The following is a 21,540-nucleotide window of genomic DNA, read 5'->3' on the forward strand; positions in this document are numbered from 1 at the left end:
TGCCAGTGCAGGGGACACAGGTTCGAGCCCTGGTCTGGGAAGATCCCACATGCCACAGAGCAACTAAGCCCGTGCGCCACAACTACTGAGCCTGTGCTCTAGACCCCGCAAGCCACAACTACTGAGCCTGCATGCCACAACTACTGAAGCCTGCATGCCTAGAGCCCATACTCCACAACAAGAGAAGCCACCGCAATGAGAAGCCCGTGCACTGTAACGAAGAGTAGCTCCCGCTCGCCGCAACTAGAGAAAGCCCGCATGCAGCAATGAAGACCCAATGCAGCCAAAAATAAATAAATAAATTTATTAAAAAAAAAAAAGATTTCAATTTATCCTTCTATTTTCTTTAAAAAATTTTAAAACTACAGATGCTTTTCTAGGAAACTATTACTAAATTTGCCAATATTATGAGGCAGAAAACCTGAGAGAGGAAGTTCTAGAGCCAGCGAGTCGGTGTCCCAGTTCTGCCACTACTAGCTATTTGACCCTGGGAAGAGACTAGTCTATGCTCAGTTACCTCAACCGTAACTAATGTGGGGGTGGTGTGGCAATCTCAGAGGGTTGTTGAGAGGGTCAGATGAGATAATACTTGTATAGGACAAATGACAAACTGGGGGAAATTCTTACAATATATGACACATGAAGAGCTCTTACATATTAATAAGAACAAAACAAACACAGAACTTTAAAAAAAAATAAAGGACACAAACAACAAATCCCAAAAGAAATAAAAATGGCCAGTAAACAATGGAGGAGAGTATGTTTAAAAGTTAACTCATCTTCCCTGCCAAATTAGCCACTTCTCCTGACTTTACTAGTTTTTTTTTTCCCCAGTCTCTCTCAATCCATTCTCAGCATACAATCAGTTATTACGACCTGTGCGTATTTTACCTTTATAATATTTTTTACATACCAGTTCCCTCTTTTCTTTCTTGCTACCTCGGTGACTCTCATTGTCACAGTCTTAGTTGTGGCCTCTGACCTAGACCACTGTAGAAGCTCCACTAATAGACTTCTCTACATAACATTTTTTATCCCATTCAATTCAGTGTAGAGTCTGCAGCTAGATCAGTCTTCTGAAAGCCTGATTCCGATGTCATCCTACTCAAGAATCTTTTGTAGTTCTCCAACTCTGGGCACTCAAGGCCCTCCATAATCTGACCCTACATACCTTTCCAACCTCATTTCCCATTAAATATTCCTACTTGTCCAATCCTCTAGTCGAGCTGAACCAGTTGCTATTCGTGGAAGTCCATGCATTCATGCCTCTATACCTTTGCTCATGCTGTTCTGTTAAATCTTACCTATTCTTAGTATTTTCAACCAATAGTGCTGAGACAACTGGATATCCACATACAAAAGAATGAGACTGGATCTCTACCTCACACCATATAAAAATTAACTAAAAATGGATCATAGACCTAAATGTAAGAGCTAAAACTATACAACTCTTAGAAGAAAATACAGGTGTAATTTTTCATGACCTGGAGTCAGGCAATGGTTTTTTAGATATACCAAAAGCACACATAACCAAAGAAAACAGATAAATTGGACTGAATCAAAATTAAAAACTTTTATGCTTCAAAAGACACAGTCAAGAAAGTAAAATGACAACCCACAGAATGGGAGAAAATGTTTACAAGTCATATATCTGGTTAGACACTTGTATCCAGAACATATAAAGAGCACTTACAACTAAAGCGTAAAAAGGCAAATAACCCAATTTGAAAACAGACAAAGGATCTGGATAGACATTTCTCCAAAGAAGATATACAAATGGCCACTAAGTACATGATAAGATGCTCAACATTGTTAGTCATCATGGAAATACAAATAAAAAACACAACAAGAATTCTCACCCACTAAACTAAAATTAAAAAGACTATAACAAGTGTTGTCAAGGATGTGGAGAAATCAGAACCTTCATACATTGCTGGTGGGATTAAAAAATGGTGCAGCTACTTGGAGAATAGTCGGGCAATTCCTCAAACAGTTAAACAAGGAGTTACCATATGACCCAGCAATTCCACTCCTAGGTATTTACTCAAGAGAATTAAAAACATGTGTCCAACAAAAACTTGTACATGAGTGTTCATAGCAGCATTATTCATGATAGCCAAAAAGTAAAAACAACCCAAATGTCTATCAAGTGATGAATGGATGAATAAATTGTGGTCTATTCATACAATGGAATATTATTCAGCTGTAAAAAGTAATGAAGTACTGACAAATGCTACAACATGGATGAACCTTGAAAATATCATTCTAAGTGAAAGAAGCCAGACACAAAATGCCATAAATTATATGATTCCATTTATACAAAGTGTCCAGAACAAGCAATTCCATAGAAACTGCAAGTAGATTAGCAGTTGCCAGGGACTGAGGGATGGAAGAATGGGACGTGACTGCTAATGGATAAGGGGTTTCTTTTTAGGGTGATGAAAATGTTCTAAAATTGATTGTGGTGAGGGTTGCACAAATTTGTGAATATACTGAAACCCATTGATTTGTACACTTTAAGAGGGTAAATTTTATAATATATGAATTATATCTCAATAAATATGTTATTTAAACATCTTACTTATTCTTAAATTAGTAACTAGCTCCAAAGCCACAGCCAGAATTTTTGAAGACTCACAGCATCTTTTTTCTGCCTCATGTAAAGGTTTTCCTTTATTCCCTTATAATCAACTATAAGTGGAGCCTGCCTTAATTATCATTGTATCCCTTCCAGCTCCTAATATAGTTCCTTGAACATAGCAAGTACTCTATAAAAGCAAATTAAAGGGTTTTGAAAAAATAATCGGAGGGTCATCAGAATCAACAGAAAATTCTAGGATTAAAGGGACTGAAAAAGGATTTGGGGGACTATGAGAAGGAAGTTTGTGGCAAGCCTGTGTTCCCACTAATTCTCTAGCATTGTGAGTAGATGAGCGTACTACATTAGCAGAAGATTATTCCACAAGAGCAACAGACAATGAACACTGAGCAGATGTATACAGAGGTTGATGTTATAATCAAAACTTTTAGCAAAGTCAATCTGACACACTTAATGCTATATATAATTGTTATTGTGCTTCATAGTAATTAGGCATAAGTAGTAAGCGATTTACATAAATAACTGTAGTTAGTTTTGCTTTTACACTGCCAAATAAAAATTTTATAATTGTTTCCTCTCCTTTGGTTAGTTTTCCAGTGTATATACTGATAACATATAAAATTTAATTTCTATCACACAAATAATAGTTAACGTTTATCGAGTATGTAAGTAACTCTCTGAGTGCTTTACCTATAACATCATTTTCAATTTTTATAACAACCCCATGAGGTAGGTACTGGACTACTTACTGAGTGTTTATTCTGTGAACACCAGATACTATTTTTATTGCTTTACATGTTTCAAGCTCACGTAATTATTACAACAATTATACAAGGTAGAAACTAGTATGTCTTCCATTTTACAGACACAGAAACTGAAACATAGAGTGGTTAGCTAGCGTCACACAGCTAGTTAAATGGTAAAGACAGGGTTGGAAACTAGTCAGTCTGGTTCTGGAGCATGTACTCCCTTACTGCTGTGCTTTTCTGTAACCCATATTTCTCTTGCTCTTATTCTCACATACTAAGCCAGGACTCCTGATCCCAAAAAGTTCTTGATAAGTATTTCCTGGAGGTCTCAGGGATGTTTTGCACACAGTCATAAAAAGCTCAGTTAACTATCACATTGTCTCTGCTGCTTTTCTATTATTCCATTGCTCCAGCTCTTCCTTCTGCTTCATGCCTACCAGGCACCCATATCTGCCAGGCTCTGCTTTATCTACCACCACATCCCCTGGGCACATTTTGGGGGTACTGTTGCTGCTTACATTGGGTTCAATGCATAAAAAAGTAGGGACAAACAAATGTACCACACTAATGCAAGATGTTAATAATGGGGGGAATCTGTGCAGGGGAGAAGTGGAGGAGATATATGGGAACTCTGTACTTTCTGCTCTAGTTTTCTATAAACCTAAAACTTCTCCTTTAAAAAGTCTATTTTTTTTTAATGTAGGGGCAAATGTCTTTTAACCCCTTTTAGTTTAACTTTTCCACTTGGGTATCAAAACTGCCATTTGTGTACAAGTTCTTACAGGGTTTTAGCAAAATAGTTCTTTTATTTTTGCTTATAACAACCCCTGGCAAAGAGACTCCTAGTCACCCTCCAACCTCCTTCACTGAACTGAAACTGAGGGGCTTGCTAACAAATTCCAGTGACAAGCTTTATAGCTGGATCTTCTCAATTCCCTTCCTTTAGAGAGAATCCTCTCCTGGGAAGACTCCACAGTCACTCATTTAGATAAACTTCTGGGGCCTGAGCCTTACTAGTTTTCCTGATCTGCCTATATATGCTGAATCCAAGTGGTGGACCCAGCCTGGAGCTCCTTCAAAAGGTGGCCCTTTCAAAGGGTGCCATCCTTGCAAGGAAATGAGCAATTTTAAAAAGTATTAACTAGAGACTCTGTAGTGTTCTGTTCATACCTTTCTTGGGATCGGCTTTCAGGGACCTCATGCAAAAAGTGCCTTTGCCCACCCAAGAGCAGTGTGCTTAGTCTTGACACCCTGGCCATTATTGATTCACCCACCCTGGACCTCTTCCACTCCTATAATGACTCTGAAGAATAAGCACCAGTGAACTTTCTGATTTTACGGAAGACTCTTTATTACCTTGGAAGCTGACAGTTTCCAATGGCTCAAAAGCAAACACATGGAGACTAGGGTCTGGCCAGATAAGCAGGATAATTTCTCAGTAAGACTCTGACTGAAGCTCTAGCCCTGCCCCTGTCCCCAGATGCCTGAAGAGGGTTACTTTGGTGTCAGCATCTCCCCAGTGGAGGAGGGTGTAAGCAACAACCACACTCCACCAATCCCCTTTAACTGTCAGGTGGCCATAGTGCCTGGCCTGGACAGGACTGGATTCTTTCTCTACCTCCTGTCTCCTACCATCTGTCTTGCTTTGGCATTCTTTTAGAGGTGTTCCATTAGTCTAGGACAGTGAAGTGCAGACTTGGAGTATGTAAAACTGGTGAAGTCTGAATAAGCTTTATGGATATTGTACTACAGTTGTAAGATGTTTACACGGGGAGGCTGGGGAAAGGGTGCATAGGACTTCCCTGTATGTTTCTTCTCAACCTTCTGCAAATCTATAATTATGTAAAAATAAGAATGTAACGTACATATGTGTATACATAATCTGGAGTGCCAGAGATTTGGAGAATGGACTTCATTACAGTCATGTGAAAAACAATCCAGATGTATTATTTGTAGAGTGCATGAGAATCTTCTGGGGTTTATTAAACATGAAGGCCCCCAGCTCCAGAGACTCTTGTTGGGCAGTGGTGATGGGAGAGTGGGTCGGAATCTGCATGTACACGTTCCTGAGACGGTTGTATTGCAGATGATCCTGAGAGTCTGCTTTGAGAAGCACTGGTCGGTGGGAGAACAGGGAGGTGCCTACAAGCATCTGATACCTAGGTATAATTTGAGGGCCTGGGAGACTCAAATTTTTGCCTCAATCTTCTGGAAAATGGCTGCTCCAACTGCAACAGTAACAGATAGGTGGACATTCTCTTCTGTTGTGTCTGGATGGAGCACCTTCTGGTTTCGGTAGTTCCCAAAGCTCTCACTGGTCACTGCCTTGAGGCGCTGAGTCTCTGATTGCACTGAGTGTTAAAACCGTGGATCTCATTCCTTCCCTGCAGTTTTTTCTTGGTATTGGTGTTTTCCTGGTGATTACAGCTGCCCTGTTTATGCCCACCTTCCGCATTCCAAGGCTAAAATATCTGGGGGGAATGGAATATGCCCACAAGGATTCTGAATCTTTATCTAGGGGCCCTCTGTCCTCTAGGAAACAAGCTAACTACTTTTACTCACAGAAGTCTTTAATGCCATGACTATGATTTTATATTCTTAGACGACCTCCACACTCTTGTCCTCAACCTTGAAGTGAGTCTTTAACTCATTTTTTGGCCTATGCTTTTTCCTACAAGCTTCTAATGCTATTTCATTCTTCTCCCAAGTTAATTTACCAACAGTAAGAATTTGAGAGAGCAATCAGATCTCTCTCTCTCTTTCTCTTTTTCCATCAGTCATCCTGAGCTCTCACAGTAATGTTTCACTCAAAGTAACCTCTGCTGATACTCACTCCCATCTGGGCTGGTTGGCCAAATTGTGTCCTTTTGCCTGTCTTTACTACCTTTTGCCACGACTTCTCTAACATCAACATTAACAAGCTCCTTCCCCTTCCTTTTAACGTGAGTTTAAGTCCTTGCTATTCTCTTCATTACTAAGTATCTTTTCAACACTTGTTAAGCAGCCATCCACAGATGCAGATGCATTAGTAGTTTTGAGGTTGTGGGTAACTGCTAAAGCAGAGGCCTGTGGATTTTCTATCATTTCCCCATTGCTTCTCTGCTCTAGGGACCTTCTAAACTTGCAGCACCTCAGTGGCTGTAATCTGGCCATAATCTAACCACAATTCAAAATTCTTTGATCTAGGGCACAAACACCCACACCTTTCAACATTACATATCTTTTCTTGTGGCCTATATGGCCTCCTGAATTGCCTATTCCATAATCAACCTGATCACCAGCAAAAAATTTTCCCGGGGATCTGGGACAGGAGGGGAGGGACTTTAGATCAACCCAAATACAAATGCCACAGCTTCTCTTTTAGCTCTTGGCAAGTCTCCAAGTTTCTTTTGTTTGTCTTTTCTTACCTAACATTTGTCATCCATAGATCCGTACACTCAAATTTTTAAAGCCCTCTTCACCTGATACCATTTGAAGAAATTTTACTTTATTTTACCCCCTTGGGAAGTTCTAGAAAATTACAAGTTCCCATTCTCTGTTAGCTATGTCTCATTATGGACAAGCGGTTGCAGCCATTATCCAATTAGCTGTACCCATTTCTCCCTATTTGCGGGCTTTCTCCAAACTAGGGTAGCCCATGAGGCAGTCTGTAGCACATCACCTTGTACCGTGAGTGGTGCAGCCGCCCTGGTGAGGACACATGCCTGCTTCTGTATAGCTCCATGGCACAGGACCAGGAGCACCCAGCACTATGCTATCTGCAGACTTGCTTCTCCCTTTGCCTGACCAGGACCTTGTTACTGGGCTAAGTTTGTGCGCATGATTCCCTCTCCCCTCAGTATGAGAGTTCCCTCCCAGGAAAGAACTCAGTCTCATGCAGAAAGCCTTGCAGGCCAGCCTCACTAGCTTCCCAAGTGTGCCCAGATACATTTGAATCCCAGTGGTTGATATGGCTTTGATTTAAGTTAGGAGTCCCTTTTTCCCTTCTGCGCACATGTTTTTAAAAAGCAAAAGTTCTAAATATAATTCTCCAGAATTTGGTGCTTTCCTCTCAATGCCAAGGACTTTCATCTCAATGCCCTCTCATCCCCTCCTTTCTTCTGTCTCCTTTCACTTTCCCCACAAGTCCTTGAATAACAGGTTTGGTTTCTCCCTGCCCTTTGAGGTCCATAGAAAGTCTTTGGGTCATGAAGCTCTAGTTGGCCTACTTCAGGAGAAGCCATCGGTTTATAATAACTTTGGGTGATGGCCCAGGGAAAAGAAGAAGTGGTTGTAAATGAATGTAGATACAGATCTCCATCTGGTGATTTGGCACAGAGAGAGTACAGGGGAAAGGTTAAGGGGAGGGTCCAGTGTAGGGGAGCTGCTAGAAGATGCCCCAGTGAAACAACTTTCTCTTAGAATGAATGTCTGAAGGCCAGGTTTTTCATCTCATAGAGCTCATGAGATGCACTGGGCCAGGGAAAGCCCAGGGACAGCTCTTTCTGAGCAAACTTCATCGTGACTCTAGCCTCTACAACATCAGTCCCACAGAGCACACACGCACCAGCACACACACAGAACCGTACATACACACACAATTACGTACATAGAAGGTGAGCCTTACTAGTGACTGCGACATAATATCTCATTGGTCCAAACACTTTCACTACCTTTGCTGACAATACCTGAGGATATTTAAGCTAGAAATAATTCACTGTACAATTAGAGTTAAGTTTAAAACGCAGCTTTTTCTAAGAGTGACCAGCATGACTAATTCTTATCCACTGTAAAGTAGAAATAATTGAAATCAGGCTCTTTCCTATTTAGTTATGGGGAGGGATTAGGAAGTAGAAGGCACAAGATAGCTGAAGTCTTGAAGGGAAGAGAAGGATTCAGAATTTCAAAGGCAAGTTTCCTCCTACTTGAACATTTGTATTTCAGTAGATTAAATAGAACAGAGGCCAGATTACAGTGAGTAAACAGTTATGAAATGAAAGTAGCTAGTATAGATTCATTGAAGGAGTACAGATATGAAAGGAAAGAGAGAAAGAAATGATTGCAGTGAAGATTGGGGCCAAGTGAAGGTTTTTTTCAAGATATGTATAAAAGGAAAAATTAACAAATGTGTAGTTTTGGTGATATCCCCATATCTATTTCATGGATTTAAACTCCCTCTCTTTCTTCAAAGGGAATTCAGCCCTATAAATAATTCTCAAACTGTTTTATATAAATGTGAATTTTCTATATTATAATGCAGTGCCCTAAAATATTAGGGGAAAAAATCTTGTAAGCCACTTGGCAAGGAGGAAAGAAAGAAAGAAAGAAAGAAAGGAAGGAAGGAAGGAAGAAAGGAAGAAAGGAAGAAAGGAAGAAAGGAAGAAGGAAGGAAGGAAGGAAAGGAAGGAAGGAAGGAAAGAAGGAAGGAAGGAAGGAAAGGAAGGAAGGAAGGAAGGGAGGGAGGAAAAGGAAGGAAGAAAGGAAGAAAGAAAAGTTAAACAGATGCCTCAGTTTTAGCAGTTGTCCTTAATATTTATATTATAATCCCACATTATCTCAGATCTAGCCCTTGCCAAGTAAGTACTGACAAAGATAATATAATAGCCTATAGACAACTGTGTATCATGGGTCTCTGCAAAACAATCTCAGGTTCCTTCCCAAGCAAATCACAGATTTTCAAGGGATAATCTTTTCCCTTGAAACTGAAAAGTCATTTGTATTTCAGGATATTTTATAGAGTGATAGGTTCTCTTTCCTTGTCCTCATTTCCTTCCTTCTTTATGTATTGTAGCAAACTCTGCTGAGAAACACTGAGCTACAGAAAAGCACTTCAGCATTCAGCATGTAAATGAGGACTGTAGCTGGGAATAAGCTGTACTCATTCTCCATTCTGTGGTCTCTAAGCGAAAGCTGCTAAGGTACAGCTCAAACCACGGTTCCCAGAAAGCCTGGGATTGCAGGAACCTCTTCCAGGATTGTTATGAAGGCAAAGAATTTTGTTTTGTTTTATGATCTTGTAATGTTGGTCCCTGTAGCGCAGACTTTAGAAAATATTCATGTTCTCAGTTGCATTGATGGATCAGTCAGTTTATATCAGTATCAAGAAGGGAGGTATGCATGGTAACCATAAAAATTATCCTACAACACAACTAGGTGACCAGTTCAAGGCAGGAAAATTGACAGGCGTTGGCACTTTGGTACCATTTTCATTACTTAATGGAACAAAATCCAAATGGATGGTAAAATTTTCTTTCCTCAATCTGACCCAGCTATCAATTTCTGTTGCTTTTGCTAACCAGCCACAGCTCAAATAGAAATAAATTCAAATATTTTTTTGAATAAATTTTCTCTTTTTACTCATTTGTATTCTTGATTTTTCCCCCAAGGGCAGTCATATCTGTATGATGTTCCCCAAGATTCACTCTAATTACTGGCTCAAGATCTCTCAGACACAAGATTCCTTTTCCTATCATTCTTTTTCCTATTTTGAACCATGGTAGTATTTGCAAGATTTAAACAAAGAGAAATATATGCAGTTGACAATGTTATAAGAAAGTATGGATGAAGCAAGAGGAGCTTGCAGTTGATAACTGTTGAAACTGAGCTATGGGGGTTCATTATATATGCTGTTCTCGCTATCTTTGTAAGAAAATGAAAATGTTCACAATATAAAATTAAACAACAGAGTGAATAATCCAAACAGAACCAATCATCTATGCAGTCTAGGCTCTACCAGATGCCTTGGATTAACATGAAGAAATGCCAGACACGATAAAATGGTTCACTATCACTATTTATTATCTTGGGTAGTATGGAAAGGAACCTTCAAAGTCTGATATGGAGAGCCTGAGTAAAGCAAAAGGACTGTGATTTATGGTAGCAAAAGAGAATTACAGTTTTGAATGAAGGGGAATTTTTCCTCATGCAGGATGGTTTAAGCTTGACCTAGTAAACATAAGAATTTCATCTATGGAGTTGCATAGAAAGATTGAACTATTGGCTCACTTACAGGGTCTTATTGAGACTACTGGCACATAGCCTCGTACTGTGCTGGTACTGCAGGAGGCTGAATTTGGGAAAACATCCTATTAAGAAGAGTGAGTTTGAACTGGTCAGATAATGGTAAGTTTAAATGATACCCCTATGTTCTGATTTCTCTTGGCCTGGAGAAAACTCTGACCTTAGAAGCATACAGTGAAATGATATGATCAATAACAAGAGCCGACAATAAAGATTGAGAAAAACAAACCATAAAAGTTTGGCTTATAATGAGGCTAGAGAGTCTGTCCAAAGTGGATGGTAGTTTCTTTCAAGAGGCCCTCTGAGTGTAGGTATATTTCAAATGGGAGGCAGTGGGAAATGTTATTTATGTGAACCAAGCTCAGAGTTCCCCGAACTGTTAACCCAGCATGATCTTTTACCTAGGAAGAAAAATCTGCTTTCTGAAAAATGAGGGTTTATCCTAAGAAAAATTGTACTGACCTCTCTCTCTAAGCCCTATGAATTCTCCTCTGCCTTTCAGATGGAAATAGGAAAGAGGTTTTTTTTCTGTTTGGGGTTTTTATTTTTATTTTTATTTTTTTTTAAATTTTATTTATTTTTATTGATTTTAGTTTTGGCTGGGGTTTTTATTTTTGAAGATCAACACTATACATTTATTCTACACATCTCCCCATCATGTGCTTGAATTAGGGATATTGGGAAATTTGTTTTTACCATTGGCTAGTTACTTTAATAATCAAAAGACGAAAGAGCTCTAAAGATTCCAAGTGTTTATTTAAAAGCTGTTATGAAATGAAATGAAATGAAAAATGATGAAATGAAGGACACCCACAATAATTCTTGAACTCCTGGAAATCCTAACAGATGCTGCAAATATAGGTCTTTAGTCTTAGGAAAATATAGTCAGAGCTAGCTTCCTTATGCTATACATAAACTTTTAACATCAGAGGCAGTACAGATAGTACAGAAGTTTTTGAACTGATCTCCAAACAAACACAAACCCACTGTGTTGAAAAGAACAAGTAATTTGAGGTTTAGGGCAAAATCCAGTACTTCACACATCTAATCCAAATCAAAGAGACTGCAGATAGTTTTTGGTGGGATGAAAGGAGTGAAATAAAAATAAATTCTATGGGTAAATAAATGTAAGAGACAATTTAAATAAGCTAACAGAAGAAATACATTAAAAAATAAAAATACTAACCAGGTACAAGCTTTTGTTTCTCAATGCCAGACTTCTGCATCTTTGTCAGACTAAACTGTTAATATCATTAAAAATTCCCAGAAGAATTGGAGTGCCAGACAGAGAAAGAAGTCCGGCCACAGAATGAAGGAGCATGGTCCAGTATTCTGGCTACTGAGCTACAAATCATGGGCAGAGGAAACAAACCAGAGTCTTGTCTGACACAGGATAGTTTAGTGGCTCAGAATAGCAAGTGGTGTAGAGTCAAATTCCTGTCTCACTACTGACAAGCTGTGTGTCTTTGGCCAAGTTACATAGTGAACGCTCACTAAATGTTGGTTCACAATATTATTATTCCTGAGTATAAATTGTGTCCCAGGATATGGGGCGGAGCCAAAGCTAATCATAAGTTACCCTTTCTCAGGAGTCTATAGCTATATAGCAGTAAGAACTTCAGCAAACCAGGCAACTTTCTACTTTTAAACTACAAAATGTGAAAAAGGGGAGCAGAGAACAGAGGTAGCTAATTTAACCTGGGAAGACTTCCTGGAGGAGGGACTACCTGAACCAAGTCTTTAAGGATGAGTAGATGGCAAAGTTCTGGTGGAATCTTTGGACTCTCTTAGCCAAAAAACCATTTCACCCAAATGTGAGCAAATAAAATCCTTTGCAAATGTCCTGATTTAGAATAATAATAATAATAAAATCAGCCAGCAGATTAAGAGAATTTGATCCTATCAGTTGGATAAAAAAAGAAAAGAATAAATGGAGCCCAGGAAAAAGGGATTTTATTAATAGTCCCAGAGAGAATTAGCATTACCCAATATAGAGCAGCATTAAACCAATTGTCCCAGCTGGGAAAAAGAAAAAAAAAAAAAAGTAAATTCTTTCCATGGAAGAGAGAGGGTTTGGAATGAAACTCCTTTTCTTCTAGCCTTTTTAAAAATACCCCCATTTTTCTCTATATAATATCACAGCAAGGAGATCTTTCTTTGTGTCATATTATCATCTACGCACACAAAACTGAAGATGCACCACGGAGCATCCTCCTCATCGTTTGTACAAACTGGCTTTGTAAGAAAAGCTGTAATGAAGTGTCTCCTCCCAGACCTCACAGCCTTTGTAAATGATAATAATTATTATTATATTAATATTATTATCTATGGCAAGAGATATAGAGACACTGAAAGGAAAAACGCAGGGCTCCACTATTGAGAAATCAATGACAAAATGGGAATTAAATTTCAGTGATCATGTCTCAAGCCCTTAGAAGGACTTCCTACAGTGCAGCTGCCAACCTAATCCACCTCCGAGTTACTCCACGAATACCAAGCCTTTTTTTATGGACTATAAACTTTTTTTTATTGAGAAGGGAAGCTATTAGGTATGTGAATCTTTTATATTGGCATATTATTTTCCTAATTTCAAAACAATTTCACACACCTTACTTTTTATTTCCCCAACTTTGCAGATTCCCAACCTCTGTGAGGATGAGAATCCCTTTTTAATCTGACAAAGTTTAGTGGATTCTCACCTGTTCTTTTTTTATCTGTCAGTGGGAAGAACTCAACAAAAAATATAACAACAAATTACCATGAATTCAATTATTTTTAAATGAGTGTGTATTTTATTGTTCATAATATATATGAAAAATAGTTTCACATATATGCGGACAATAATAAACTATAGATGATGCTTGGTGAGAACATGGACTCAACCCCCACCCCCGCCACACACACACGGTAATTGAAGCGCTTGCTAATCAGGGGTTCTGCATGTCATTATCAGATGAAATTTCAAGAGCCATAGAAAGGTTACCCTAAAAATCTACCTGGAGAGAACCAAGGAATTATGTATGTCAAAAGCTGCCTTAAAACCCAGAGATTTCAGATAAATTCTTGCTCTACTGCAGAAAAGAGAATGACCCTATTTAACTCCTTTGGAAAGAAGGAGAGGCAGTGATCTCTGTTAAAGAATGAGGGCAGAGCCAGCGTTAACCTCTATGTCCCAGTGCATCTTTCTGATTTGGTGATTGAGTGGAGCAGAGAGAGAGAGAGAGAGAGAGAAATGGATAGAACTGAGCAAGACCCAGTATCATTATGAGACATCATTGGGAGTAAAATGAAGGTAAGAGTTAAGGAAAAACATGTTCTAGGCCTGTTCATGCCAGATAAGTAAGTATATTGGAAGTGAAAAGTCAAATTGGTTTATCTCTGGCCACCATTACAACTGTCTCCATCTGCTTGGCTGTATCATGCATTCATGCGTTCCCATTCTCTCTCTCTGTTTTTTTTGTTGTTGTTGTTTTTTGTTTTGTTTGTTTGTTGGAGCCATTAGGATTAAGAAAAACAAATTCAAAGTAAAGATTTTTCTCAAGTTACTAAAGGAAATTATCCTCAGAAGTGTCCCAACAAGAAGAAACTGTGGAGAATGCTTCCCCCCCACCAACTCCCACCCAATTATCTTGCACTGAGATACCTAGTAAAACTGCATGTTGTAGGTGAATGTCATCTTTATTCTCTCCTTTTAAAGCCCAGGAATTTCTGCTGATGGACTCTTTTAGACAGTAATTTCAGGAAAGCCTACAATTGAACAGCCAAGCAGAAATTGTGGTTCTATATTTGTTAAATGCTTTTGAGGTCCTCACATAAAAGGTTGATAATGAAGTATTAAGAGAAACTCTGAAAGGCTGCGGTTGGTCAAATTTCTCTGCATGGCACAAAGGGGAGGATGACCTTATGCAAAACCCTGATAGTTCCATTATAAGAATAACCAAGATTTAATGTGAAGTTTAAAAATCACTTTCAAATGCTACCCAAACCAGACTCTTGGCAAAGTAGAAATGTTTCATTCAAATTGGGGCTTATAGGGGAAAAGCAATTAAAATCTAATTGCATTATACAGGAGATTTGTACATTTTCTCCTCAAAGTCAGGCAAGGAGAGAAGGGGTTCTTAAACCCTGTTTTTAAATTAGAACTTTCTTTCACATCTCTTTTTTTCTTGTCTCCTTTTGAATCCAGACACTTGAATTTGGACAGACAAGCAACCCAGCCACCTTTCAGTGTGGCTGTGTCAGTATCGGAATGAAATGAACATGACCCCCTCCAGCAGGGAAGGAACACACAGTAAAGGTATTTTTTATAGAACAATTCTTCACACTGCCCTGGTGACTGGGGAAAGGAATCTCGTGTTTCTCTTTTGCTGATACTGAATCAGCTGAAGAATACCATGAACGTCAGTAGAAATGCTCTGAAATAGTCTGCTCTCCCTTTTGTCTTTTTGTTCTCATGAAGGAGAGAGAAGACAGATTTTTTTTTTAACATGAAATATTTAATTAAAATGCCAATTAAAAATCGACCAGTTATTCGGTGGTTCAGTTTATAATCGGCGATGTTGCAAATTATTGCGTTAACTTGCAAACTGTATTAATTTGGCATACTTCTGATCGACTCTCTAATAAAGATGGCTATACTCACTAAAGATAAGAATACACTCTCAACTAGCATAGGAAGCTGATTTCAGCAAAGAAATTCCTATTCTTGTTTTCTCAATAGTTAATGTAGCAATTGGATTTATATCTTGGTTACACAGATGGTCAAAATTAGAACTGATAGAGAAACTGAGTTTATATCTTAATTGGAGAGAAATTCGAAACACCTTAGCAACATGCATCTCCCAGGTCTTACTTCTGTATGTTATTGCATACTTGCTTATTAACATTTCCATATATAGATCCTTATATGGTTTCCAAGAGCTAAATGAAAATGATGACAATATCATCTATCATTTGTGCAATGGTTTATAGCTTACAAAGCACTTTCACACACATTTTCTCAGCAATTTAGAAATTTGTGTAAATGGAATAAATTAAATACATTTGTAGAGAAGTTTAGATTTCTAAAGCAGTTTATTTCAAACACGTTTATTAACCCACTAGCAACTCGGTAGCTCGAGCTAATTTTTAGTCTCTAGGAAGTGTCAATATGGGCAGTTACTTAGAATATTCTGAAAAAATTAAAGTCAGAAAACGCAAAATAAGATCCCATTGAATTTTGTCTCCAGCCTTCACCTCAAAGATCAGATTCAGCCGACGGTAGAACCTGCTTTGAACCACCTTCTTCTTCTCCACAATGCGGACATCAGGATTTGGTAAAAAGGGGTACTGTCCATTTCCCCCAAAAAGACTTAGAATATTTGTGGTCCAGCAACTTATAAAAGTAAGAACCCCTCACCCCATCTGATCATCCATTCCTTTATTACCTGGGGTCCTAAAGATTTACTAAAACCAGCCATAAATTTAGGAAGAGCCCTACTCCACGGAACAATTTTTTTCCTAGGAGAGATCCCAAGGCTTCCAACAGTTCTGGAAATGAAAATAAGCTCTCTCCAATAGATTACATACATTTACCTATTCCCAGTTCCAGGTAAGAGTCCAGGTTACTTACCAGGTGTGGCTGAGTTGGAGGACACAGGTGAAAACAAAGATGCACACAGAAGGCTTCATAAGCAACATAATCCTCTGGAGTGACAAGGATAGAAAATTCTAAAAACTTGGGAGACAGAGAGGTAAGATGGGAAAGTATTCTCCTCAGTGGTAGTGGGGTGGAATTCTCCTCAAACCCCAACTTCCTTGGTGTGTAAGCGATCCCAAACAGAGTTAAGGGGAGGTGAAATGGAGCTGCCAAACTTCCAAAGAAGAGATTATCTACTTAATTAAAGTTTTTTTCCCCCCCTCTAAGTCCTTCAGCCAATCAGAACTCAAGTGCCAGAGAAAGATTGAGTCGATCAAAAGAACACTCCAGGATCCTCCCAGACAAATGCAGAAGAAGGGGACGAGGAAAAGGGGACAAAGAGAGGAACACGGAGAAAGAGGACAAAGAAAGAAGGTGGGGGGAGGAAGAAAGGGACATAGCAAATCCCCTCCACATAATCACTGCATGGAGTCTCTCTCCTCCCTCCCGCCTCTGCCCTCCCACCCCCCCCCCAGCCTCCCTCACCCATGCACACTCACCACAGACACAGACACACCGAGAGGGAAGCCTGGTCCCCAAGGGGATTTAGAAGGGACTGTGCTTTCCCGGTTGTCCTTTGTAGGGCTTTGAGGCTTAATTTGCATTCAGGGTAGCTTTCTTCAGAGAAAAATATACCATGTACTGGGTGAACCTCAGCCCTCTAATTTGAGAATGCAGGGATATGACCCAACCGTCTCCGGTATTCTTTAAGTTAGAAAGAAGCTTAGGAAACTTTAGGGAGCCTGATGGTTTCTTTCTTTCAACTTTTCCATTGAACGCTTACTTGTTGAACACCTATTACATTCTCAACCCTACACTAGACATTGTGGACGTTTTTTAAAACCAAAACAGGATTTCTGCCCTAGAGACATTTACAACCTAGTAAGGTGATAATACAAGAATGTAATTTAGTAAGGTATTAAGTCGCTACAAACTGACTATGAATCATATAGGCTTATTTGGGGAAGGTTTTCTGAAGAAGGTAGAATTTGAGCTTCGAAGAAGGGATGAAATTTCAATAGGCAGCCACCTCCCTACGGTGAAGCCAGGAGGGTGCCCAAGTTTCTTGCTCTCACATCTCGGAGCTGCTGTCCCTTCTGTTCTACTAAGAAGGAAGGGTCACCGGAGTCACAATGCAGGAACCCAAAGGGCCCGCAACATATTTCCACATGGTCACATCTGCTTTAGCATCTGCATCACCTTTCCTCAGGGCTCCCCAGAGACAATGGTCTGTCTTCGTTTCCTTCCCTTTATTTCTCTTGCTTCAGAACCCTCTCTGGCCAGATCTACACTGGCAAAGGGAACTGGAAAACAAAGAATTATTAGATTAATTCATTACTGGATTATTCAGGCCAGAAGATTTAGGGCTCTTGACTTGAATTTTGACCGTTAACCTTATGTCCATTTTGAATCTTCCAGATCTTTATTTGAGATTCCTTAGTGTGAGATGAGCTCAGTCAGTTTTGACCCCCATACAAACAACTTTAGGTCCTTTACTCACTCTTTGTTTCTCCTCAGCTTTGAGGTGTAATTAACAAATGAAAATTGTATATATTTAAGGTGTCCAATGTGACGGTTTGATATGTCTCTATTGTGAAATGATTACCACAATCAAGTTAATTCATACATTCATCACCTCACATGGTAACGGGGTGTGTGTGTGTGTGTGTGTGTGTATGGTGAGAACACCTGAGATCTACTCTCTTAGCAAATTTCAAGTGTCCAATACAGTATTGTTAATTACAGTCAACATGCTGTACATTAGAATTTGTTCATCTTATAACTGAAACTTTGTACCCTTTGCAGGTCCTTCTCTCTTTTGTCATTCAGAAAGAGAGCTGCAGAGTCTATTTAAGACCCAGAGTCAAGTCCTAGGAAAGCAAGGCATGATGACTCATGAATTTCAGTCTTGACTTCTTCCCTGAGATGAGGACAGGGTTCTCTCCATTTACTTGACTAGGGAATTCTGAGGGGATGGAAAACTTGTAGGAGGTAGAACGGACTTCGGTGATCTTTCTGTGAAAAGGGAGAGCTAATTTAAAACAAGTTTCTTGATGCACTTTCCCATGCCCTCAGAATTTTTTCCCACAAAGGAAAGATTTAATACCCTCATTGTTTTGTATAAGGTTAATGCCTTCTCATTGTGAAAACTTAAACATGACAGAAATATATGAAGTAGAGAGCTCACATCCCCTTGATGACCCACCTCCTTCTCCCCACTCCAGGATAACAACTAAATTTTGGATGGTCTTTTGGGTTTTTAACTCTACCTATATGAATACAAATATGTATATTAACATTTTTCACAAAAATGAGATTGTATAGATTATATTTTGAAAGTTGCTTTTCTCATTTAATAATATGTTATACTGCTTCCTATGTTAGGGCCTAAAGATCTCTCTCTTCTTTTAAGAGCGTGATAGTATAAATTGTCAGGTGTATAAATTGTCAGCACTTTGCTGAATATTTGGGTTGTTTTCAGTCTAGCAAAGGAATTGGAAACTTTTAAATTTATTTCAATTTAGAGTTAAGTATTGCTGTTTTAATCACTTTGTTACTGGAGAATAAAGTTATCTCAATGTCTGAGGTACAAAGGATTATACATAAAAGTTATGAGTTCCACAGTACTTTTGTGTTTGTTCTTAAATTATTGATAATCTTTTTTTAATTGAAATATTATTGCCATACAACATTGTGTAAGTATAAGGTATACAATGTGTTGATTTGATACATTGCAATATGGTTGCCATTGTAGTGTTAGTTAACACTTTTATCATGTCACATAATTATCATTTATTTTTTATTGTGAGAACAGATCTTGGTCTTTTAGCAACTTTGAAGTTTATATAACCTTCTTAATCTCCTCCCATCTTCTCCAAATCCTAGGTCGGGAGTTTCCTCTTAGTGTCCTCAAATCAAGGGTCCCATGTAAAAATGAACTACATTTACATTATTCCTCTAAAAATGAACTATATTACATTATTCAATAACTTTCAATATTATAGATATTTGAAAATAAGATGCTCTTAGGTTTCCTGGAATTTTATACCAGCATCTAATATATCAAAGCATTTTATAACCAGATTTCTTAATCTTCTTCTATCCTAGTTTATCTTCTGAAGATGTTTGCTTGATAGTATTCTTTTAGACCTACAAAGGTGGAAATTAAGGCACAGGGCAGAAAAGCAATGTACTGAATATTCTAAATGATACCACCTTTAAAAATGATTGCTATTAATGTCCTGACATTCTGCTATATTGTTTAATCCCTGTTTAAGACTTTAACAGTGGCACGTTTGCTTTGGGTAAGACCCTGCATTATGGTGAGAGAGGAGGCTGTCACCACATTTATAGTCTTCCGGGAGAAACAGACTAGCAAACGCTCAAAAGTGCTTAAGGGAGACATAGGCATGGAATGCTGTGGAAGCATAGAGGCCGTCTACCTAAAGGAACGGGAGAGAGGCAGGAAGGCTTCCTAGAGTATGCAAAGACTTGGTTGAGTCTTAAAACAGTGAATAAGAGTTAATCAATAGTGACCGAGAGGAAGGGGGTTCCATGTAGACGGAATAACAGAAGGTATTACAGATCTGTGAAGCAAGAGGGTACATTTGGAGAACTGTAATTAGTCCATTGTGGCTGGATTGAATGTGACATGAAGACAGAAGGAAGGCCAGAGAAATTCGGTAGGACGCAGGTGAAGAAGGACCTTGTACTAAGATTTTGGATTTTATGATGAAGGCAATTGGAATGAATCAAAGGGGGTTAAGCGGATGTGTGATATAAAATGTGTATATCAGAGGGATTATTTTGGGGCATTGATGAAAGATGGCTTTAATGAGACTAGAGGCAGAGACAATTTAGGGCCAGTTACAGAAATCCAGGTGAGAAGAGACAAGGGCTGAACTATTGTAGTGAATAAAAGAAGATGGAATTATATCACTATTAATATAACAGAGGCTGCTATGATTGCATATTTGCTTGGCACTTCATACTCATTAAGTATTCAAAATTCATTTGTTAATATTTAACCTATTGTTCTCCATAGTATTTTTAAAAAATCTATTATTAAAGTTGATCTGTAGACAATTCATATTTAGGTAAAAGCATCTTTTTAGACTTAACCAGGCATCCAAAAAAAAAAAAAAAAAACCACTCTGTAAGCAAAATAAAAATACTAATAGAAATAGAAATATTTTCAACATAGATCTTAAAAAGTAAGTTTCTTACATATATAAAGAGCTATGATGAGCCATTAGGATGAAAAAAAATAGCCCTATTTAAAATTGGCTAATTCATATGATTAGACTCTTCAAAAACACAGAAGTAAAAATATCCAAAAAGCAGATTAAAATATTGAGCTTTCTTGATTATAAGAGAAAAGACAGATAAAAACGAGACATCAACTTCATTTATCACATTGTCAAAGGTTAAAAAAAATGAGACCTAGTATTGACAAAGGAATTGTGTTTTATCAAATGGTCATTTATATACTGCTGGTAGGAGTGTGAATTAATCCAATGCTTTGGAAAGCAATTTGATAGCATGAATTTAAAACTTTAATCATATTAATACACTTGACCCAATAATTCCACCTTTAGGAATTTATCACAAGGGAGTAATCAGATAATGTTTATCAGGATATATCTACAAGGATATTTATTGAATTATCATAAATAATAGTTTTAGTAGAAAACTGTTGGACTGTCTACCTAGCTCATAGTGACTGATTTCATGGATTGTCTTACTTCCAACGGAGGGGCCTCCAGCAGTGATTTTGTACCACGTGGCAGCCTTCCTCCACCCCCACCACAGTGGTCATAACTAAGTTGGTACTCACCCCAGCTGAGCCAGTCAGGTTTCCTTCCCTGGGAATTTAGACGACAGAGAGAATGACAGAGAGGAAATAGTGCCTCTGTCAAGCTGAACTTCTCAGTGTCTCCTGAATAGTCCATGTATTCTTTTTTCAAAAGGAGAAGAATGTTGAGAACAGAAAGGAGAAGCATGGGATAGCAAAATGCTTTCTAAAGTAGATGACTTAGGGAATCTATACAGTAATAGCTTGTAGAAGCATCACTCCAATCTCTGCCTCTGTCCTCCTATGGTGCCCTCCCTGTGTCTGTGTGTCTGTGTCTCTTTTCCTCTTCTTATAAGGACACCAACCATTAGATTAAGAGCCCACTCTACCCCAGTATGACCTCATCTTAACGAACTACATCGGCAATGACCTTATTTCCAAATAAGGTCACATTCTGAGGTACTGGGGGTTATGACTTCAAAATATCTTTTAGGGATCACAGTTGAGCCTATAACACATGACTCCAACAAACCTTGAACTCTGGGGCTTCCCTGGTGGCGCAGTGGGTGAGAATCTGCCTGCTAATGCAGGGGACACGGGTTCGAGCCCTGGTCTGGGAAGATCCTACATGCCGCAGAGCAACTAGGCCCGTGAGCCACAACTACTGAGCCTGCGCGTCTGGAGCCTGTGCTCCGCAACAAGAGAGGCCGCGATAGTGAAA

General features: G+C 38.7%; 1 long non-coding RNA gene across 1 annotated transcript; it reads left to right on the forward strand.

The window, feature by feature from the left end:
- Positions 1–10,378: 10,378 nt before the first annotated feature.
- On the forward strand, positions 10,379–15,659 carry LOC132350199 (uncharacterized). The gene is made up of 3 exons (XR_009497868.1): positions 10,379–10,449; positions 14,534–14,644; positions 15,576–15,659. It is a non-coding gene; the product is annotated as an uncharacterized LOC132350199 (long non-coding RNA).
- Positions 15,660–21,540: the final 5,881 nt, after the last annotated feature.

The sequence above is a fragment of the Balaenoptera ricei genome, chromosome 16, assembly GCF_028023285.1.
Source record: "Balaenoptera ricei isolate mBalRic1 chromosome 16, mBalRic1.hap2, whole genome shotgun sequence".
NCBI lineage: Eukaryota > Metazoa > Chordata > Mammalia > Artiodactyla > Balaenopteridae > Balaenoptera > Balaenoptera ricei.